The sequence below is a fragment of the Amblyomma maculatum genome, chromosome 6 (genome assembly GCF_055883805.1).
Source record: "Amblyomma maculatum isolate TAMU_Amacu chromosome 6, ASM5588380v1, whole genome shotgun sequence".
Classification (NCBI taxonomy): domain Eukaryota; kingdom Metazoa; phylum Arthropoda; class Arachnida; order Ixodida; family Ixodidae; genus Amblyomma; species Amblyomma maculatum.
In genome coordinates this window covers 102468155-102493054 of record NC_139349.1, presented here as the reverse complement: position 1 = coordinate 102493054, position 24900 = coordinate 102468155, and the positions used below count along the sequence as shown (strand labels likewise).

The 24900-nt window shown below is 42.2% G+C and overlaps 1 protein-coding gene across 2 annotated transcripts in view; it reads right to left on the bottom strand.

Annotated features, from left to right (window-relative positions):
- The window catches only part of LOC146186459 (homeotic protein ultrabithorax-like), a 449712-nt gene that overhangs the window by 3330 nt on the left and 421482 nt on the right, over positions 1–24900 (bottom strand). The gene's annotated exons all lie outside the window — the stretch shown is intronic.

Here is a 24900-nt window from a genome sequence, read left to right as displayed (position 1 = left end):
TGCGTGCCTGCGTGTGAAATAGAAACAGAAAAGTAATTCCTTAGACTGGAACCGCACCATTTTCAAGACAGCTGGTAGCGGAAAAAAAAAAAAAAAGCTGGTGTAAATATTTAACTTGAGGATTAAACTACACCGTGGATTAAGCTGACTTTGTGGCATTTACTGACAAGTTTCCCCTTATTGAAAGCCCTTCTCCAATTCTCGAAGACATATATAAGCACAGGCAGCGAAGTCTTGACATAGAGGAAGTATGAAACTTGCGTTGGGTATGATAAACTCGCCATTGGATCGGTTCCCGTTGTAAATTATCATAAACTCCACAGAGAACTATAACACAGTGATTAAAGCCCTCCGGGACCCAAGCCTATCGACAAGCAGATAATGAAATTTCATGAAGCTAACAAGAAATATATCAGCAATATTGCTTTCTTTTTTGTTTTTTGCTGAATAAATAATGCATAGTGTTTAGTGTGGATTTGTTTCTGATTAGACGTTTAATGAAAATAATTCACATCCCTAATTAATAACTATAGCTTGGCTCTCGCTGCTTTAATAACATTCTGACATAACAATTTGAGTCGTTGCAAGCAAACAGATAGCATTGAATAAAGCTTAGGCATGTTAAAGCCACATCTGTTGCGTATTTCTGAAGCATTATAATGAATAGTACGCGTAAACGCTGTCGTGCTTCCCTGTAAACAAGTATCACCACTCATATCATCATGCATTCAAAACCTATGTAGAAAAAGAAACATCACCGTATTACGATATATGGGATTCGATCTAAAACCAATAAGAGGAAGAAGCAAAGAAACCAGAGTAGATTTCATGCCACATAATTTTCGATCTTTGCTAAATGACCCCGCAGTGCACATATCCTCCATGTCTCGCCAAACATGTCTCGCCAAATGTTCGTTTTATTGTGAATTCCGAAGTGGCGTCCGTGTGCTGTGCGATGTCAGCGCACGTTAAAGATCCCCAGGTGGTCGAAATTACTCCGTAGCCCTCCACTACGGCTCCCCTTTCTCTCTATCCACTTTCACTCCCACCTTCATCCCTTCCCTTACGGCGCGGTTCAGGTGTCCACAGAGCAAGTGTGACAGATACTGCGCCTTTCCCTTCCTATGAACCAACCAACCAACCAACCAACCCTCCGCGGTGGTGCAGTGATAAGACGCCCGACTACGTGCCGGAGTACCCGGGTTCGATCCCGACCGCCGGCAGCTGCATTTCGATGGAGGCGAAACGAAGAGGCGTCCTTGTGCTGTGCGATGTCAGTACACGTTAAAGATCCCCAAACTACTCCGGAGCACCCAACTACGGCACCTTTTTCTCTCTGTCAGCTTTCACTCCACCTGCCCCCCTTCCCTTACGGCGCGGTTCAGGTGTCCACGGAACAGTATGACGGATATTGCGCCTTTCCTTTCCTGTGAACCAATTATTGTAAATTCCTTGTGTTCCAGCACGGTGGCTCAGCCGTTATAGCGGTCGGCTGTTGACTCATGTTGAAACCCCAGGGTTGAAACCCTGCCTCAGTGGCCACATAGTCCGATTATGGAGAAATGCGAGGCATATACCTTGTACTCCGAGAACCATATATAGGCGGTCGAAATCTCTGAAGCCCTTTACCAACGACTTCCCTCATATAGCCGGTGTCGCTTTGGGATGTTAAACCTTACAAAATAAATCTTTAATTTCCTTGCATAAGCTTTCGGTTAACCACAAAGATCAAGCGATACCAAAGTTCATGCGTAGCGAAGCATGCATACATATCAAGGTAGGTCAAAGAGGTCGTAAGGTGTAAGCCACGAGCCATCCCATCCTCTTCCTTCCTGTTCTGCGTCGTTTAGGCGCCTTTTTAAACCAACAGTAAGGCTCAACAAACTGCAGCCTCAAGAACTAAGCGCATTTATTCTTCCAACCTATAGGTAGAAACATACCTGTCCCGACTTTCCACAAAAATGCTGACAGCTTCGTTCTGAATATTGTTTTTTTTTTTTTTTTTTTTTTTTTTTCCTGATTGAAAAGCATAAAGCCTCATTTCTTCAGCTACGTTTTCACGCAGCCTTGAGACCTGAGAGCAGAAATGAACACCTGTAATGTATACGCGTATAAAATAAATATGTGTATATAATGTATATGCGTATAAGAGGCTTCCGAACAACATCAGCTGCATAGATTTTTCTGGGTTTTCTTTAGCACGAAATACATCTCGCCTTCTAATTTGGATCCCACTGAAATCGCAGCTTTGCGAAGGTCGCTCTTTTCCGCTTCAAGGGCCTCGGGCGAAAAGCTTCACCTCCGAGACAAGACGGTTTGAAGGAACGGTATGCCATTTATGCTGCGTGGCAGCCGCACCGCGCACGTTTGAATAAAAAGGCCTGATTCTCAAAGGTGTTTGAGCTGCTTGCGTGACAGGGGCATGAATTGCGTGCTTCGAAAAAAATGGCAGCATAAAAGCAGCTGTCAACGAAGCTGACGAATGTAAGGGTAATGGAATCTCGTGACGACGAATGGAGTTTATTGTAGTCACTCCAGGAAGAGAGGCATCAAATAAAAGATAAAAAAAAAGAACTATAAGAAAGAAAGAAAACGAATGCGCAGATGACAGGCACTTCATTCCTCACTTGAGAAAGTTGCATCCCGCAAGCTCTGGTGCCGGATTCGTGGCTCGGATCGACACCGGTTTACAGCATGAGTAAATACATCAGTAAAAACGGCAATGATTTCTGCTGCAGGACTACAGTCATCATTGTAGAAACGGGTCAGCCCGGATAGTCTATATATTTCCTATCCGCTTAAAACGCGCATAACCTTGCATAAAGGCAATGACAAATGCTTAATTCCGTTCTTCCACACAATATCCGCAAACTACGCATGCCGTCCCCAACGTTTGATTGGCTGCGCATTGAGCCGCAGAGCCTGTGGCTATTAGCTATGATCTTTTAAACAAAAACGGGGACGTACACCGCCGCCGGCCTAACGAGTGTCATTTACGCATCAAAAAACAAACAAACAAAAAACATGCAGACAGAAGGATTCTTTTTAATCGTATGAGAGAGCCTGATGGGGACATGAAAAAAAAAAAAATTCAGTGTGTTAAGAACATCTTTCTTGCCGGATTTTCTAAGCGCGGAGGTCACCCAACCAAGCGAGACAACTTCGCACAAGTATGCAATATTTTCAATAAAGAAGTGAGCAAACTTTCTTAGAAGTCTGCAATATTTCCGTCGGATACAATTACAGGCAGAAATAAAAGAGAGAAAACGACAATTTCACAAGTTTAAGATACTGGGCACACGCATTACAGCGGTCTTCATTTTATGAATAAAATTAGCAGATATGATACAAATATTCAGCAAAAGCGGTTCAATTATACATTGCACTGCATGTTGGTGAGACATGCAGTAGAGTTACACATTCGCGAGTCACACAAATAACTCTGAGAGGAGCATGGGAAGGCGTTAAGTTCCGAAGCAAATTCGTCTATAAATGTAAAGGCTCCCCTCCTGATTTAGAGTCATGAAATAGCTTTTCCGACTAGACTAAAAAAAGAAAAACACTACCTAATGTGTTTTTTGCAGGCACTCGGCAAATACTGGAGGAAAAAGCCTCTATAGCTCTATGGTCGAATTTTGAAAATAATTGAAACGCTAGATATACGGGCTCGTGTATTGCTTTAAGAGGGTGGTCATACAGCAGCAAATCGCTTTGCGGACATCCTACCGTAAATTGCCCGAGTATTCTGAATTGCACAACTCCACAATTCCTGTGAAGCCGGACAGATTGCCGCGAAGTTCATGTTATTTTATTTATTATTATTATTATTATTATTATTATTATTATTATTATTATTATTATTATTATTATTATTATTATTATTATTATTATTATTATTATTATTATTATTTATTTATTTTACTGCAGTATGACAACTGCTCGCCAAGGTAGCACTGAGAAAAGTTTCGTTCAAACAACCGATTGGGCACTTGCACGTGCATATTCCAGAAAAAAGAAATATCGGATGATGTGCATTGCGAATGTTTTACATGTGGACTACAAGAAAGATGGTTGAAGGCGGAATCGAAACAACTAATACCAGCAAGAAATAAGCCTTGTGGGATATATGCACTGACGGAACAGTTCAAGAAGTCCCAGCAAAATAAAAGCTAGAAGATGTCCTGCATTCTAATACATTTCCAAACTTTTCCAGAAATATAAGTATAGGAACCATGTAAGGACCATGTCATCACTGATACAATTTGCCGATTCATGTTCCTAGAGAACATCTCAAACTGCTGGGCTGACCTGTCTCGCACCTTTCCATTTCGGCGCGGCATGCGACACCGGCCGGGAAGTCTTGTCATTAATATGTCACATACTCTGATTCCCAATCGGTCAGTTCCTCCCATAAAGCGCTCACCCGAAATTTCGCTTCCAAGAAGCCATGTAGAAGGCGGACAACATTGCCTTGCAATTTATGTGAGTCAAAGTTCTCAGCACATTCTGCGATCACACCACGGATAGTTTTTAACACACTCCACAAGGCTAGTTTTCTTTTCTTTTTTTTTTTTTTGGTAGCAAAAAATTGAGAGAAAGAAAAAGCACATCACAATAGAAACAATCATGGAGGAAAATATCCTCCCTTCCTCACATTTACTGGCTTTGTTGTCTTTGTGTGTACTTTTCATTACACATTATTTATTTCATGACATACACGCATTCACTTGAAAACTTCCAGCTTCCCTTTCCTAAAAAGCTGTATTTCCCTTTCTTTTTTTCTTTCTATTCCAGGCTCACCAGCCAAGGACCGCATTCAGCATATTTCGCCCTGCACTGCTAACAAAGACCACGGAAACCTTACTGATAACGGTCTGGTGAAAAATTTCTTTACTGCATCGAGGGAAAGCTTGCGATTGCCTTAGAGCAACGACAAAACCCTAATCCCTATACCCATGTCAAGTCGGCAGCTCGAGTTATACGCTTACAGAGAACGTAATAGTGAACTATGAGGAAATAATTAAAATGAAGAAAAAGCATCTTACACACTCGAGATACGCTTTCTGAAAGAGATCAATGGACGAGGAAGCTTCAGTTTCTGGGGCTATTCACTATAATGAAGGCACATTAATGAAACCGAAACCACTAATACGGAATCGATACAATGCATCAGGCGCTCACGGCAAGCGCGCGAGGACGCGGTCGGATTTAGGGAAGCCAACTGCGGAGTCCCAGCCACGAGCCCGACGCTCGGCTGCCGGCGACGGCCACCTGCGCGCCGAGGCCGTAAATCCTAATTCAAGCTCAACACAAGTGCGCCGCGGGCAGAACCGGTGGCACTTTGTCACGGCCACGCTGCCTCGCACGTTGTGGCCCGCCGACGGACCTATTGACTCGGTAAATAGTTTATTACCGTGTCAACGCGTTATGCCAGCTCGTCGACGTGCCTTCCCAAATTTAAGAGCAGGCGAGCATTGCTCAAGTCGAAGACGCTCCCTCTCCCAGAAGAGAAAAAAAAACATCACGGGCAGAATTTTTGTTTGACGGAGGAAAGAAAGGGAAGGAAGCGAGCGTGCTTCAACAGGCCCTGGCGTTATCCAAGGGAATTATTTCTTTAATTTCTTTCAAACATGCACAGCGAAACAAATAATAACAGCACTGTATACCTATCTTTAACAAACAATTGTGCATATTTGATGAAAGCCACGAAACATACCCTGACACAAGGAATAGAGTTCAGTCTTGTGTTGCTTCCTTATTTTAGTGCGTGTGTGTGGGCGTGCGTTTTTGCGTGGTTAAGAAAATAGAATAACAATTACTAACTACCCCAACAAGAAGTTATTTTAAACAATTGTACATATACGGTTTCTTCAAAACTATGGCAGTACGTAAGCGTTTGGATAATCTAGTTATTTGCTTTCAAGAAGTAAGGAATGATGCCAAGCACTCAACTTGGAGAAATGCACAGAAATGTCTTTTTTAAAAAAAAAAAAAAAAAGAAAGGACAATAAAGCCCATGTGTATGCTATGATACTAGTTGCCTGAAGTTCAAGTACACAATTGGTCAAAGCCCGATGATTTATTTTGACTGCAAGTATGGAGTAATTACGGCAAATGTAATTTTCCGCCGAGTTTCAGAGTGGGGGTGATGCCCCCCTCCCTCCTTTTGTAAAGAAATTTTACTTAGGGATACCACGCTGAACCCCACTTTCCTGAAGCAAAAACATTACAAGATGCAAAAAGTACCACCTGACTCCCCACACCGGCAATCTACCGGGATTATACCAATGAATCCGCACCTAAACATTGCTACATTGTGACGTACAAATTCATCAATACACATTTTATTTCAAAACATGTAAAAGGTACGCCGATGCGATCTCCACAGGTTGATAGCACTGAAAGGTGCACATCATTTGAACGCTAGCGTGCAACAAGGTTAGAATTAATCGGGTGAAATTACTTTTTTAACTTTTGGCAATTCAGGGCACGTTATATTTCAGAATTAAAGGCCTTCGTTACTGAAGGGCAGTAAAATTAATAAAATTGCTGATTCGGTCCCGCAGTTATAAATATCAAACGCGAAAAAATAAACTTTTGACAGCAGCTAAGTTGTCTTTGCCGCAGTGCACATTGCTAAACTGGCGTCTCACGTAGTCTCGTGATAGGTATCACGTAAACGTCTTCTGGTGCATAAAACACGCACACTGTGCCTAGAGTCCATCCAAGCGGCGCCATATCATCAGCGTATAGAGTGGGAAGAAGTTTCAAAGAAATTTTTTTTTCTTTTTTTTTCTTTTTTTTTTCTTTTTTTTGCGTTCGTGCCGAGAACCGCGATGCCGATTAAGAAATTTCCTAAATTGGTCGCACCTCAATTTTGACATCTTTAAGTTTAGCAATTTATTCATGCGCCCTAACGGTTACCACTACTGACAAGAAAGTTAGTTGATGAACTAAGCTTAGTGAATTATTCGTCTTCCTATTCACCTGTGAAGTGCTTTGCATCGTTTTTAAAAGACAGCTCTGTATTGAATAATTTGAGCACTCGCTATGACACGGCTGGAACAGAATTGAGCCCAAAAAGGAATTGCAACCAGCTCTCTAACCGCAAACGGGGACGACAAAACGCCTCCAATTATAACGGAGCACATTTCGCTGCATCTGAGACCAGAGTCAAAGCTTTTGTGATCGACTTTTCAGCAGCATCCGCACGCTGATAATGCCTGTGCAGAATATTTCCACAACAGGGATGCTGTGACAACAGACCAAACCGAAGCATGGACGCCTGCAACGGAGTTCCAGTGCAGTCGTCCGAGGATCAAGGCTAACCATGGTGAGTATTAGAGCAATTATCAGATAGTCTGGGTGAATTCGCGCTTTGTGATTGCTTCCAGAGTCTTATCATTGGCACAATAAACGACAATTCCTGCACGCGATTTCGGACAATGTGCATTTCTCGCTACTTCAAAGTGAAATTCTTTGCATCTAGAAATTAGAAATTACGTCAGTGTAATGCGCCATAGTGCATTCGTGCTTTCGGTAATAACATACGCAGAAAATCTCTGAATATTTTTCATTTATAACGGGTTCCTGCGTAACCTTGGCCTATAGTTATACGTCGGAGGAAACGACGCTAGTGTCTCGCATACTATACACCGTATAACATACAAAGAGAGCTAATGATCACAAACACTAAAGAAAGTATAGACATTTCTTCGTGTTGATCAATGTGAAATATTAATGTAATTATAGCGGTAAATGATGAGAAAAGTAGAAGAAATAACATTCGCATGGCATTGGTGGATCCGAACGCACGACCCGCGCGCGATCACCGGCGGTATGTGATTGTTTTTTTGTTGTTGTTTTTTTTCATACATTTATAATCAATTACCACCATGATGCTCCTGTAAGCTTTTAGAGCATATTATTTCCAAGGACATTCGACAGTTCTTATCAGTCAACAGTATCATTAGTGCAGATCAGCATGGTTTCCGCTAGGGCTAGTCCACTATAACGCAGCAGATATAAATAATGCATGACTTTTGTACCACAATGGATGAAAAGTTGCAGATTGGCATTATTTTTTAGATTTCAAAAGGCTTTTGACTTGGTTAAGCACAGGAAATTACTAATCAAACCAAAATCAATGTTGCAGAACTCTCCACTTGTTAAGTGGATTCAATCGTTCATTACTAACCACCACCAGTTTGTAAGTATCCAAGGAAATTAATCAAGCATACCACATGTGAAGTCTGGAGTGCCACAGGGTTCCGTCCTTGGTCCGTTACTTTTTATGATTTACATAAATGATCTTGACACAGAACCGGGAATAAAACTAAGACTATTCGCAGATGATTGCATAATTTACACCGCTGTTAGATCCAGTGGAGATCACTTGAGGCTTAAGAACTACTGGTCCAAGATTAATGACTGGTGTGACATATGGCAAATGTCGATAAACACCGAGAAATCTGTCTCCATGACAATCTCCCACAAACGGCAGCGATTGTTCCTTAACTATACACTACAAGGTAATATACTTAAGCGAGTAACAGAGTACAAATATCTAGGAGTAATTATTTCTTGAAACTTGAGCTGGAAACCGCACATATTAAATGTGATCAGAAAGACCAATAAAAATTTTGGATACATGATGATGAGACGAACACTTAAATTTTATTCGACACAGATAAAGCTAATCGCTTAAGATGTTGGTGCGCCCAATGTTGGAGTACGCCTGCGAACTCTGGGATCCTCACGTTCGGTATTTAATATCAGATTTAGAGCTAGTACAAATACGTGGGAACTGATTTATTTTCTCTGTTTATCGAAAAGAGGATTCAGATTCAGGCCTGTATACTGTCTGAGTGTTATTCAGCCACTGTAGTTCACCGATCGAAGCTATTATTAAGGTGCTGAACTGAGATAGCTGGAACGAACTTCCCTAAAAACCAGCGCGAAAACAACTGGAGAAACGAACGTCAACAGACGTAAGCCCCAGTGCTGCATTATTATTATTAACAGGTTATACTTCTGGCCTTTGGATACATGTTATGAAAACTGATGTCGCATGTTGGTTATCGATGCTTCCAGCAAGGAGGTTTACTCCATTTTAAGGTTGCTTCGTGATGTTGAGACGTGGTCATGAATAAACAGGTGTAAAAAAAAAAAAATCTAGTTAGGATAGGAAAAACATGTTGAACTGCATACTTATGCTGTAATTCAGCAAACAGTATCGCACACTGTTCACTGACACCGCTTCGTTACACATTAACTCAAAATTTACGCATTGCATATCCAGCTATTTTAAGCGCGAACTGGTAACAGATGAAATAAAAATTGAGAGGACACGGGTATATGACGCGACCGCGTTAATGACTCTTGTTTCCCAACTCTCCTTTCGTATATATCCTTATTGGAGTACATGGACGCTTCTACTGGCCCGATTAGTACGACATTATCTTCGTCTAATATCTTACGGATACTATTTATCATACAGTCCTATGTAAAAGGTCACCAAACATAGATAATAAAGCCCCCAGGCAGCACAAACTACTGGCCGAATATTGGTATCATGTTGACAATGTCTAGCCCAACACAGAACACAGAACCAGTGCATTGCCAACGCCGCACCAATATTGTGCCGGTGGTTAGTGCCGCCTGAGGCCCCGCTTAACCAACCCTCACGAATGTGCCTAAGCGCCCTGTAAGGGTAGAGTGTCCGAAAAAGAATGCGAGGATCCTGCATGGGGGGCTGATTGTGACGTCACCCTTCCATTTGAAAGGAGAGACCCGAGTTGGCAGCTCCTGTGGAATCAGACACGTCAGATGGTAACTTGACGTTAGGCAACCTTAAGACCAATCAGTGCCAGCGGCCGGCCATGCCTGCAGTCACAAAGAATACCGACGCCGACAACAGCTACGTTTACATGAACTCGACAGAAGTCGAGTCGGGTCTCCTGTTAGAGGGAAAGTATAAACATATCAGGGAAGATAGTATCGAATCAGGCACGTCATATGGTCACTTGACGTTAGGCAACCCTAAGACCAATCAGTGCCAGCGGCCGGCCATGCCTGCAGTCACAAAGAATACCGACGCCGACAACAGCTACGTTTACATGAACTCGACAGAATACGAGTCGGGTCTCCTGTTAGACGGAAAGTATAAACACATCAGGGAAGATAGTATCGAATCAGGCACGTCATATGGTCCCTTGACGTAGTAGTCATAGTAGAAGACTAGTCAGTCGCACAATTCCTTGTCAAAACTCGGTCTTTCTAACAAACATTTCGCCCCACATTCTGTCGAGTAATGTATACAATGCTAACGTCGACGAGGCATTTTCTGGAGAATGAGGCCTTTAAAGCTATCGAGTTCAGGAGAAGAAAATAAATGCACTTGAGCATAGGCATCATGTCGCGTACTAAGCTTTCTGACAAGGTTGCACGCGTTTGCCGTGGAACATATGAGCAAGTAAGGAACATTTCAGTCGCTAACGAAATAACGTGGACGTTCAAAAGAAAAAGAAGGAAAGAACAAAGTGTGGCAACGTAACAGATACCCCAGTTAGGACCTCTATAGCTAAACTGTGAACTATATTCAGAGCCCGCTACGCCACAAACACAACGTAATGAATATGTGCTTGTTCTCAGAGTGTCGCGAGATACGGTGTCCGTGGCACGTCGGGCTGAGTGTCAGCTTTGACGAAAGCTACCGAAATCTCTAGGCTTTTGAAAACAGTTAAGACTGTAATATTAAGATTAATCTTCAAACTCGGACAACTGAGCAATTAGAACATCTGTGAAAGAAAACGTAATAGTCTAATTACATGCTCAGACGTGTTCAAATTTAGTTGCTCAAGTTATTTTAAGGATGGCCTCAAATTTTCATCGCTGAATAGAGCTCAGGGCGTCTAGCAAAGCTACTATTTTCAAATTCACTAACTTTTCCCTGTTCTACCTATTTCCATCAATAATTCCTGACCACCGACCAGGCGGACAAAACATTGTTCCCGGTGATAATGAACTAGATTTATTAAAACGAAAATAGAACCATTTATTGGTGCCCAAGGACAAACTTTCCAGATCGATTTTGGTGCAGCGCTATAGGTGGAATGGTGCTTTGCGTTTGAAACACCGAAAGTGCACGAATTACACGCAGTAGTGGCAACGGCTTATCTCTCTCTCTCTCTCTCTCTCTCTCTCTCTCTCTCTCTCTCTCTCTCTCTCTCTCTCTCTCTCTCTCTCTCTCTCTCTCTCTCTCTCTCACACACACACACACACACACACACACACACACACACACACACACACACACACACACACACACACACACACACACACACACACACACACACACACACACACACACACACACACACACACACACACACACACACACACACACACACACACACACACACACACACACACACACACACACACACATTTTTTTTGAACGTATCGATATGTTATTTATCTGTACCAGCCCAAACTTACCGAGGAGTGTGGCAATCGATAGAGAACCGACCGCTTTATAAAATGTTCACTTTTTGGACAAGGACGCGATAGCTAAAACGGGCAGGTTGCCATGTCTTATACGCGTCAGAAGCGAAAAGATGTGATCCCAACGGCAACAAATAATTTGTTGGGTATTCACGATATTGTAAAAATTCATGGAATATCATTCTAATAATTCCAGTCAGTCAGTCCTTTTTCCCGATTTGGCCACAATCCTGACAGTATCCCTAAATATCACCGCTTTTTTCTAAAACATCACCGACAATTACAGGTTTTCCAGGTTTTGCACTTCGTTGGACACTCTGGTAGCTTAAACGAGAACAGCGGAGAGAAAACACTGCATTCAAAACAGCGCTGCCACACTACAGCCCTTGTAAACACAGGTCCAAGCTGCATACACAGTAAAAAAAGTCACCTCATGAGATGGCTCATTAGACCTGTCTGAATTCGTTGCGTTGGATATGACACGGATCGTAAAAGCGATCTCACGTCCAAACTGAAGGCGTCCTCATATACTAAGAACTTCCACAGAGAAGCTTTAGTTAGTCATTTCCTTCCTCATTTGTGGAATTCATTAACGAAAGGCTACAAACATACCATTACCCAGTGCTCTCCAAAATGGTCTAATCAGCCACAGTCGTTACACTATCAGTTATGTGCAATTGCTGCATCGCGTAGTGGTGAATTCGTGCCGAAAAATTACAAAGGTAAACAGCAATTTATAATTTGCAACAAAAAGGTTCAATTATCAGTTTGCCGTTCTCACACAATCGCTCGTTGTCACAAATTGAGCAAAGCATATATGAGACACTCTGATGCTTTCGGTATATTTCCTGCCTATATCCGAACACTAGAATTATTTTAGGAACTCGCACACTATACTTAACAGGTTTCCCCTTCAATTTCCATACTTGAAGGGGCGACAATACTGAAGTATGTGCGTACCAATACACAAATATGTGGCTTATAGCCGATGTAAGAGACCTAAATTACTGTTCAGAACTACTACAGTACGTGATTCGTATACCTCATCCAATTCGAAAGGGTACAAAGAATCAACAATCTTGACTTACAGGCTTGAACTGTAATGAGTAAGTTTCTTGCTAAGCTCCCAAAAAACGCAGATAACCGCAATACATTCATTCGAATCCTTGCAAAAATAATTATTTCGGTATCTTCATTGACGCTCTATTATTTCTTCATTGAATTAAGGAAACACAATCTCAAAATAATACAAACCTCAAACTTCAAAACTACTGAAGGAATACAAAATGAATATCTTATATATATTATATCTATATGTCATTCTCCTGAAAACACTGGGAGTAGATGACTTCGCATTTATGTTGAATGTATAATGCCGCACAACACGCACAAACAGCTGTTGAAGAGCTGAAAATCTTTGCCACCTTAAGGCACACTCGAGACGAAACTTAATCTTAGCGTTGAAAGTTGATACCGTACCACATAAAAGTATTACTACGACGTGAATAAAGAAAAGAAAGAAAGGTACCCTCCAGAGAAACAGGTCTAGCTTTACATTTAAATTCAAAGATTTAATTTCTTTTTTCATTGCTCGTGCAGTAAAGATGCGTTTCAAAAACATAACTTTCAAATAAAATAAGAACATACCCAGACGAAGACAAGTCTCCTTATCAAAACATTGGCACGGCTTGCTAACTGAGGCCCCCCTCAATCCTTGTTCAGTGCTCTTTCATAGCTTTTCAGTGACATTCTTGATTCGAGCGGTGCGAACACGAATTGCACACATAGGAAGAAAATTCGGTTCGTAATCTGTGCTCATCGATAACTCATAACCATTCACCAAGGCTTATTGGTACACTTGTTGGTAACCAGTATAGAAGCAGGAATTTTTGTAACTCGAGTTGGGCGCTAATTACGTGCAAGAGCGACAACGCTAACCCATAACAAATGAGACTTAGAACTGGGTCTCCTGTACCAACTATCACCCACTGCGTTCATAATTTGGACAGGGAAGTAATATTTTCGACGAAAATTCTGGCCACGGCAGCCACTTTTCGGCGAAGGCCGAAAAGTGAGGCGCCAGTGTGCCGAGCGCCCTCCACTACGGCGTCTCTCATAGCCTGAGTCGCTTTGAGACCTCAAACCCCACAAACTAAACTAAACCCTTTCCGATAAGTGCGTCAAGGGTAAGTGTCGCGTTTTACGATAACAACCGGTTATGAAGAAACTGAAGGCGTAATAACTATTTCATTCTTGCTCAATGCGCGCTGTAAGAAAGGGAGATATTGAAATGAGTGCACGGATCAAGAGAAGCCAAGAGAGGGATGGATGATTTCCGCAGGGCGTTCTCGACCATCAGCGCAATTCTCATAAAGGTTTTCTTAGGTGCGATAATAGGAGCTAGCGAAATAATCTATGTGTCAATGGAGGTCCGAAATAATGTGATATGCCGGCTAAAAATGGCAGCTGTACGAAGAGTTCGTGAATTTCACTCCATGCAGTTATAGTTTAGCATTCCGTTAATATCTTTTAGCAATTATCTGTTACCTTACTGACTGACACTGCCATTCAAGCCTTTTGAAGCTTTGCAAGGCCTGCCATAGAGATTTTGTTTTTCCTTTATGCATAACAAAGATTATGTTGCACTGTATCGGCAAAGGCAAACATGATTTTTTTTTTTTTTTCATTATTTCTGATAAGCAACCGCGCTTTCTGCGTATAGTGAATTTGTGGCGGACGTATGGCACTCACCTGTGTGGAGTGGGCACTCCCATTTCGACCGTACATTTCTAGGTCTTTTTTTTTTTTCGCAGCAAAATTGGGTTCGTCATAATTTTCCTTTGCGAAATGTATCGCTTGGAAATGGGAATAAATATTATCAGACTATACACTCTGCTTCACAAGCTATTTTTACACTACGAAACGTAAGGGCGATCTGGGCCAATCAGTGTGGCACGCACTACGGGACTGTGCTCGTACTGTACCGCAGCGCCGTCAGCGATATAGGAGCTCAGGATCACAGTTGTGCGCCACCCTGATTGGCACAGGTTGTCATTGCTTTTCATAGTGCTGCAAATAGCTTGTGGGACGGAGCACAGTTCGACCGTGGGAGAGGCACACGTCATATCTGAGGCAATCGCATAAAATAAAAACGTGAATTGTCAGTTAAACTGGCAAAGTGAAATTAATGACTATAATAACTTAATAATACGCTCTGAGAGTCTAATTAGTGCGTGATTTCAAGGGCAGAAACAGGCTCAAGCATTTTGGAGGAGCTCAGGGAGCAGTAATAAAGCCATTTTGGAGCAGCTTTCGATCAATAAAACGAGAATTTCGGAGCACTTGATTTATGTTTTGAAGCATGTTTCTATAGACTCGAACGATAACAATTTTTGTTTCCCGATAAAAAAAAAAAAAGAAAAAAAATCTGATTACTTTTTATTCAACGTTCTATGTTTTGCTGACTACGCAAGCACCTCTGACAAGACAAGACAGACAGCCGAAACATGTACAGATCCTTAAAATAACGCAACCTAAGCAAAACTTTGGAACAGACTAGCTACAAATGGAATGCTTGCTTTTAAACTTCATAACTGAGCATCAAGTTTAACTAAAATCTTTTCACTGAACATCGATGAGTAGCACATCTCCACTCACTATTGTGTGCGTATGCTTTTTGATTCTATATGCCTGCACGGATAAATTCTGGGCACTGGTCAGTAGTGCATTCAGGGAGGGTAATCGGCACCTAAGTGCGTGCAGCTTCTTCTCCCTTTCAAATACTTTTCTTCACGACCTTTTGGCGGTGGCTGCTCACATTATTGCTTGAGCTACACTAGGACTTCGTTAAATTCAACACGCTGGCTATTAATAGGCCCTCTATAGCTTTCCAACACTCCTCAGAACACTTTTAGTGGTTGGCATCTATGTGACGTCACCCCATAGCAATTCAAGTATGCTTTTGCCTGGCGTAGGAATATTCTCAATGGTGAAGCTCCTGCTTGTTTCCACAGCAAAACCATCAGAACAAGTCGCGCAGTTCTTTGCAGCAACATAAGTTTCTTAACGGCTCGTGGCAGCTTGCGCTCACCATGCACGGTCGATTCAAAAGGCTGAGAAAGTGCTATGCCACACACAAAGAACATTATTTTGCCGATCAATTCCCTGCAATCACTTCATTTTAAATTTACTCATGAACAAACATTTATTATGCTCTTGAATTTTATGAAAAATGTATACCGCTGCCACCGCTGTGTGGCATCATTTTTACCATATGGCGGCCCCCTATAGCATGTACGCGCAACTCACATGACATCGCCCTGCTGCGCTTCTCACAGTCGTTTAATAAAATTGCGTCGAAATGCATCACCCACTGAGCGGAAAAACCATGTTCCGTTAAATCTGATGGCAAAATATTGAGGTATCCCGCTTGTAGCAGTTTCGGAGCAATATTGCATTTTGGAGCAGGATGGAGCAGAGAAAACAGGAGCAGAATGAAGAAAATGTGTAGCACTTCCACCTCTAAGCATGGTACGAAAAAAGCCGAGTTATGTAAATATTGCGAAAACGCGAAAAAAACGAGCATACCTGCATGACTAAAGGAGGGAAGTGCGCAATTATCTTCGTGATTAGAAGAATGATGATGTTCTGCGCATTTCAGACAAGATGAAAATACGAAAAGTGTAACTGTGCAAGGTTGTTAAATATGACCACTTTTACGGGCTGAATAAAGATTGAGCAGTGTTCACAAAATACTCCTATAAGGCTTTTGTAGATGTAGTCGGCATGCTCGGTTCAGAGGCTCTCAGCGAAGATTACTCCCTGTACTCTACAATGTTTTCGCTAATGGAGTCATTTCATCGGTTACGTGCATTTTTAAAGTACGTGAGACAGGTGTATTTATTGCACAAAAAATACAGAGTTGTGAGTTGTTAATACGACCTCGTTTAACATAGACGTTTCGGGTCAAATACAGTTTCCGGGGGACCGCACTTTTTCAGTGTATTTACTCTTCGCTAACACATAATTTCGTTGCCCGGAGAACGTACACGAAATTGTACAGAATCCATTCGGGCTCACGAATTTCTGTGGCGCCAATGTGAACTACGATGTGAGCATAGCCTCGATTAGCCCGAAAAATGCTTCCTTTTCGGTACTTGCAAGGCAGGACAGCAGCGAAGCACCGAGAAAGGGCAGATGCTCGAATAATGGGCATTTCTTTTGTGTTTTCGAACATGACATGCGCCTCACCATTTCCCGTATTGTATGCAATGATGTGAAGAAAAATCTGCAGTTTTTGCCATGTTGGAAGCAGCAGTAAACAACTGTAAGCTGACAGAGTACATACGTGTACAGGAGGTGCACCGTCATGCAATGAGACGCCATCACGCACGCATCTCAAATAGCATTAGGTGCTGTTAACTACACCCCATTACTTAACAGATGATGGTGACCAGCATAATGCACCTGGAGCTGCCAAGATTTCACCTAAATTCCAGTTCACCACCGACCGTTATGAACCAAAGCAGACCTAGAATGCGATACGTTTCTCTATTTTTTCTGCTTAATTTATGACCTCGCGATTTATTATTATCGACGACTGGCTTATTGGACAAATTTGGTCGGAAACGAAAGTGTCGATATTAACGAGCCACGACTGCACATATAGCTTAGTTTTTGTTTAACTTTTAGTGTATTATTACTAGTCCATTATGGAGTCGCGACAGCATGCGTATATTATTTTTTTTCTTCCCTTTCTTTTTTTCTTATTCTTTTTTATTAGTGTTTGCCATTGAGGACCAAACGTCATAAGCGTACGTAATCACTCTAAATTCAGGAAAGCTGTGATGAATATCCCTCACAAATAATATAAACAGCAACGGCAATAATATACTCCCCAGAGCCTATCCTTTATTGGCTAGTTTTATGTACAGGATGACCAAACCCATTCCCAACAATATTTTTCCTCTTCTCCAGGTATGCCATTAACAGACACAGTGGAGAGCCACGTAACGCGCAGTGCTGTAGCATATAGAAATTGCACGATCGCTTAAAATGAAGCTTTTTAAAAACGCAACCTATACGAAAAAGCAACCTATATAGATAAGGTCAAGTGTCTGTTCTCTATATTATTAACATCAACTTCATTCGGGGAAAGCAAGGCTGTTTCCATGGGCCAGTTTTCAAGATGCATGTTGGCAACCTGTTAACAGATAAAACGTTTGAGATAGGAGATCACTGAGTAGCTTTTTCTTATGGCCTTAGAAAATGTAGTTTGTTACTTCAACGGTTTTTCCTCATTTGGCATCAAGTTTTGGTCTCCGCCAAGTCTATCATTTTTTGAAGTATTCGAATGTACTTTTAAAGCTATACTGCTACCTACACCCCTTCCAGCATTCTGCACCCAGGAAAGAATGAGGCCGTAACATTTTCTTTTTTTTTTTTTTTTTTGCTAAAAGATACAAAATTTTCATAATCTCAGTCTCATGTGTGCAGCTGTTGTAATTTGCAACGCCAACAATGGCCTCGAAGCAGATCCCAACTCCAACGCAATTAACTCTGAAGCCAAAATTAAGTTTGCGTCGTGACTCGTTCGTTCTACCACCATTGAGTGATAAGAGGCAACCGAGGCCAGCCTTGAAAACCCTACAGCCAAGCCTTTCAAAACAAGCATACGATGCTTGAATGCAACAGCATAACGCAGGTATAGAGTTTAACGTCCGCGAGATTAAATTCAATATTGCTGAAAGACAACGAGCCACAAAGGTGGAACATTCATGTCTTTCCGGACCGAGACCAGATGATATACAACACGAACGCTTTCGCGATGTTGGGGAAATATACGGCGCTTGTAAATCACGGGGATAACAAACAAAATTCGCGACAGCTATATATCACGTCACTGCCGCTGCTGCGTTGAGAATTCCAGTAAGAGCATAATGTAAGGTTATGCCGGACTATATACTTGCTCAGTTCCGCGCAGGTAACGTTTCCTTAACAAAACATTTTTGCGGCTTTTACGAGGCATCTAGGACATCAACAGAATGTTGTTTTGTTGCCTGCATTCCTTTAAAAGATATTTCTGGAGGGATGTGGGAAGTGGCCAAATGTACAAATAATCTCTGCGAACGGCCAGGTTGTAAAAGATCAAAAGCGCCGAGTTGTGGATAAACATAATTCCAAGTAGTGACAGGCGAATATATACATGCCGCCATCATAGGCTGACTATGGCCGACTAAATACATTCTGGTCCATACAAACTGCCAGGTTTGACAGCAGAACTACAAGAGAAAAAAAAAAAAAAATAGTGAGAAAAGCTCTTGAAACAATGGAGAACCGCATGCAGCTTAGCATGGCTTGCAATGGCTTGCTGCGCCGTATAAGCCAGTTCCATAAGCACATGACATGACTGCACAAATCTCCATGTCTTAAAATAAAACTCCTGTAGTGGGGCTGCGTTCTGGAACAATAACAGGGTTTGCGCAAGGAGTCATTTTTTTTCTTCTAATAAAGTGCCGAGAATTAACGTAAACAACCACAGTAAGCAGTCACGTTTCCCATTTAGGCATCTGAGCACAGGCCCTATGAGCGAACGGCCGGCGTTGTGGAAAAATGTTTGCATGGGTAACAACACTGTCTGAACATGTTTCTGTTTCGCACATTAAATTTCTACCACAATTAGAACAAACCGTTCAACAACAACAAAAAAAAAAGCAAAAAAAAAAAACAAAAAAAAAAACAAAAACAAAACAAAAAAAAAAACACCTCCGCAGAAAATATTTTGAAAGGTTCATCATGAAGGTTCAGTGTTTCCGCTCGTTTCTTCATTGCATGCACTAAAATTCAAGAAGTAGCATGGAAGTTGAATGTTTCTATTCGCTTGTTTAGTGCATTAAATATAAGTAACATGGCAGTGTAGTTCAGATGCAAGAAGCTGCATCAACTTAGACACTATCTGTAAAAAATTCATAACGCGTGTTTCTCCTTTGCCCGTTAAGAAAGCTGGAACACTGAACTTTCACTCGTGTTCACATTTAGATAGTTTGTGAATAGATTTCCTGCAGGGACTGGCCAAATATTTAGTTCAGTACGATTCACCATCATAAAGAGACAGATTGGTCATCCAATTCCTTCGAATCAAGCAAGAATTTAATTTATTTAACATTAGTTTGCCGTCACACGCCTATGCGTCATTTCCGCTGGAAACGCAATTTTTCAATTTTGAGAATACGAATGGAATATTGTCAGTAATCCCAATTTTTACTCGATATAAGAATTTCATATTATTCCTATAAGTATTATTTCATGTCGGGATACTTCGCTGAATGCAAATATTACGCGTGAAGCTGTGCCCTTGCTGACAACTTCAGCATGTCCGCAGAGCCCACGTGAAGAGTAGTGTTGTGGAACTAAACACAGTACCGGTGTAGTAATTATTCATTACCCTTTAAAAATGAATAATACCATCCACCAAAATTTTGCATAAATACAGCACTGTCTTTGAAGTGCTTCAAGATGTTGTTTTCCCGCTGTTTTTGTGTTCTGTCACATGAACTTGATCAGGGATACCACTTGGGTGCGCGTTGTCACGCGGAGTTTCTCACATCAAAGCAGTTGTATCTATGATAAAAAAAAAAAAGTCGGTCGACTTTGACTAAGGTGGTGAACATTGACTCGCTGACTTGAAGCATGCTGACAAGTTAGGCCAGTATAAGTTCCTATCAAAAACAGCCTTGTCGTCCTGTAGAATCGACACCAGGAAACCAGAGTCATTCAATACTCGAATCGATCGTTCCACGGCAAGTTTTTTTAATCATCTCTATTAAAGAAAAAATATTTGAAACCGGCTTAATTCCCGCTCTTAAGCTAGCGTTGTGATCGCAGTTAATACTACAGGCCGAGCAATACAATGCATCACTATATCAATGACTAGAAACATAAGTAGCATACTTACTTCGTAATATTAGTAATACTATGAGCGGTGAATCAAGGCGGTCACTGCGAGCAAGAAGTAATTCCAGTAAGTTTTCTTGCAGTTAATTCAGATTAACACGAATCTTCATTGGCAACTGCCTTAAAACGCTGGCACGATTATGCATATTATTCAATATACCATTTTTCGTAAAGGCTGGTAGCTGAGCCTCGAGGATTAGTGCATATTTTATAGAAACAATTACTTTTGACCGCGAAGGCGTTAAAGGTTCAGTTACTCAGAAAACCCGGCGTTGGCGTCGGTGTCGTCGTCGTTATAAGCGACGTTATAAGGCAGCTGGCATCGCCGGGCAGTAATTCCTCGATTGTGTGCGCGACTCAACGAGACCATGTGATATCAGCTGCCAACTCGGGTTGCTCATATGAGGTGGAAAGGTGGATTAAGAATCAACCTTCCAGTGCTTTTGGATGCTGAGTCAGGCTCACTACATCTACACTGCACATTCATACGGCTTGGTTAAACCGGGGTTCTATATGTCGAGTAGTCTCCCACGCTATCGCGTCATACCCTTAAAGGCGGAGTTAGTGTCCCCCATGATTGTTTTTTTTTTTTTTCGCAAATTGATATGATATAGGTATAATACAGGCGGGACACATCGGTCCGTAGTGCTGCCCACATGCATGCTTGCACACGTCACCATCTAAAGTAAACGCTAACACTTCATCGCTTATTGGAGAGATGAAATAATAAAAAAAGGCTGCTAAATTCTAAAATGACTGTACGAATCTTGGAACGAAAAAGAGGCTCACAAAGCGATTGCGAGTTTGCTGCGTGCGAGCAAGAGAATGTTCGTGGAGAAGTATACCAAGCAAGTTGAAACAGTCTATGCTGCTCAAAGTTTGCTTTCGTTTGTTGCACGAATATATCTGGTATACCCAACGATTTCGTATATGCAGACATCTGCGACCTTCATTCGAAAACGAAAAACGATATGGCCATCTCCCTCTCCCGCTTCATTTCCCGAAGGCTGGACCATTTCAGGAGATATTCGAGCACATTGAGAATAATGAAGGGGTGCTAGTTCTTACCGGAATGAGATTAGGGATGTTTTCTTGTAATGAATAACAAGCGGCAAGTATGCAACAACGAAATCAATAGCATCGTAAACGCGCTAACGCTTCTTATTATCTGCACGAACAGCGGAATTCTGCGCTCGTTATGTTAGCAGCACGAACTCCACCTTCAAAACAAAGATCAGCCCAGCAGCCTAGGTTTTGTTCCGAAGCAACGAATGCAGCAGTATACATTACTGCCATGACTAAGAAATAATCTATGTTGTTGAACTTGGTATGGTGCAATATATAAACTGGCTGCGTTAATCAAATGCTTGGAGCAATACCGGTGCACATAAGTAAGTTTTGTCATAAGAAAAGAAGCAACGGAAAACACTATCGAAAAAGTTTGCTTAAAATGCGATTCCGGACCTACACCCTCCGAGCTCTAGACTTCTGGCGGTTACCGAGACCACCGAAATCAAGGAGCGATGAGACAACGCAGAGAGGCAAGCAAAGAACCATCGATGGCTATTTACCGGTAAAAATTGGTGACGTCAAAAGGAGTTCCGCGCGGCGTCGCCATTCAGGAAGATCACCAGTGAAAGGGATGGATTGCAGCATTGCACAAGAGATGCGGATGCCGGCCAAGCCCACGGAGCGTCCAACCTTGCCCAAACACTGAGCTGACAATGGCGCCGAGCACGCGGACCTCGCGAAAGTTCGAACCCCTCGCCCTTTTTCTTTTTCCTTTCTGTTGTGTTCTGTGTATTCCTATTTTTGCGCATTATTGTCCCTTGTTTTCTTGTTTCTTGCTTCACAGAGCAAGTCCTGAAAGATTCCTGAATGAGGGAGAGGAGAAAGAAGCAGCGAAGCGCGCGTCCGGAACGCTCTTGGCTTGGCTCGGCTACGGTTGGATCGTCTCGGCTGAAAGCAGGACCGAGGGTTCTTCTCCTGTCAAGGTCTATCGTGACACCCGATGGGATCAGCGCCTTTGGACGGCGCCAGCCAACATGGGGGACACAGGACGCTTGGTACGTGAAAAATCGTCTCGCTAAGCAAGAGTCCTCCCCAGCTCTTGACAGATCAGGTTCGAGAGTCGCTTGCTGAAGGCTCTCTCTCTCTCTCTCTCAACTGTCTTGCTACGTAAAAGGAGAGAGAGAATGAGAGCGAAAGAAAGAAACCAGAAAGCATGCGAGCATTTCCTTTGCCTCCTCTTTTATCTGAAGGCGGTTTCTCGAGGAAAGCGGCAATTACTGAGCATGGGAGGGCGCTCTCAGGGCGAGGGAAATATTTCATCACGACGACGTTTCCGCGAAGTCGGTGTCCTCTGATCTGTGGCCGCAGAAAGGATATCGACTTGGATTTATGACCGTACCGAGTTATAAGTTAAGGTCCTCCTCGAAGGAGAGGAGGAAAGACGCGACTCCCGAGGCGGAATCACGCGAAGTCAGACAAAGAAGGGCCGAGAAGTTTTTTCGTGTTGCGAGGGAGGAGAAAGCGAAGAAAACGAAGAGAGAGCGAGTGAGAAGGAAATGCGCGAAGCTGCGCGCCTATGGCATAGACAATGGCGCCAATAGCAGGTTCTGTGGCCTCAGTTTCAAGATCGAATAGAAAAACGAACATCCAATAGGCGACGGGAGACAGGAGTGGAGCAAGCTTGCGATTGGCTGCCGGGCACCATGGGCCAGTAAATACACTTAGGTGGTCTCGCTGGCTGTACAAAGCGAGCAGAAGAAAAAATAAAATAAAATGAGGACATAGATTGGAAACAAGCGAACTTGAGCTTTCTACGTATGAGCTGTTTCTAAAGAACCAGACATGAGACAACAGAGTAACGATGATAAAATTATGTCGAGAATATTCCAAATTCACTCTTCTTTAAACGATTATCAGTGTGAAATGATAGCGCGGCAGAAAACGCGTTAGGCCCCGAAGTACACCGAGAGCTACCCCCATAGCCAGGTGCCAATAAAAGATTTATTCACCAACACCGCATTCAAACTTAAGGTGCTTAATTAAGCGAGTAAACGGACTAGAAATTATACATAGGAGTTGAACTCTCGGGGGTTTTACTTCTTTTGCAAATTCGCTTAATCTTTTTCGGTGTTTATTTGATAGCGATGCTTAGTTTCTTTCCAGCGAATATTATTTTTGACAAATTACTGACAAATTACTTTAGTGACCTAATGTGAAAATCCTCTATGGCCAAAAGCCGGAACCTGTCTCATCATTTATGTCTGCATGGACAATTTATTCGTAGTAATTAACGTGCAAAAGGTAGAACCTGCAGCTCAGCCTGTAGAAGAAACTAAACGGAAATTAACTGATATACTCGGCAGACAAAAACACAAGTGGAATTTCTTCCTTCCAAAAGCTAAGTTGACATTTTTACCGTTGGGTTGTTGCCCTGGGTTCAGCAAAAGAGCAGGGCGTCACGTTGTCAGCGTAGTGAAGGCGGCGTGAGAACTGCCGCTCAATCGTCGAGACGCTTTTCGTGACGGCCATGTGTGCTCGGTTTCATGGCAGAGTTATCGACGAAGTTGATAACCTACGTAGAGAAGGTTGCGCCGCCCTATTTCTCTGTAACCATGCATGTACTACGATGATCTGGAGCCGAACAACCGCCTCACATATTACAGATGAACAATAGGGGGAACTCTGCAGCAGGGCAAATTATAGTATATGCTTCATTTAATGCTACAAACCATTTAAATTCTGCAAGGCCTCATTTATTTAAATCATACTGTGGAAAAGCGTAAAAGAGACAAAGGACCGACAAAGGAGAAGACGACACGGGCGCTCTTCTCTTTTCTCGGTCCTTTGTCTCTTTTGCGCTTTTCCACACTATGACGTATACTTTGAACTCGCCCAATACAGCGTATTGTTGAAAACGTTCAGCACAGATCATGTAAAATATGGCAATGGTGGTAGTGATCTATTGAAAAGCAAATCAAAGGAGGGGGAATGTGTTGATTCGTCTCGTTTCAACTTATGCTTCGTCTCTGCGTTCCTTGTGTATACCGACTGGCGATTTCCTCAAAGAGCCACGGGCGTTAAGTGGCATTTACCAAACACGAAGTTAAAAAAAAATAATAATAAGTGGAATATAGCAATTACACGACCCCGAATCAGGTCACTAAATACTGATTTCACGTACATGCCATTCTGCGCTGCAATAAAAATTAAATTGCTGAGCAAAGTTCGTTTTCCTCGCCGTTCAGAACGTTTCCTATAAGATGTATTTCGAATTATTTAATGACAAAGTACAATAAAACATCAATATGTCGTATAATATGACAGTAGTAGCAGCAGTAGTAGTAGTAGTAGTAGTAGTAGTAGTAGTAGTAGTAGTAGTAGTAGTAGTAGTAGTAGTAGTAGCAGTAGTAGTAGTGGTAGTAGTAGTAGTAG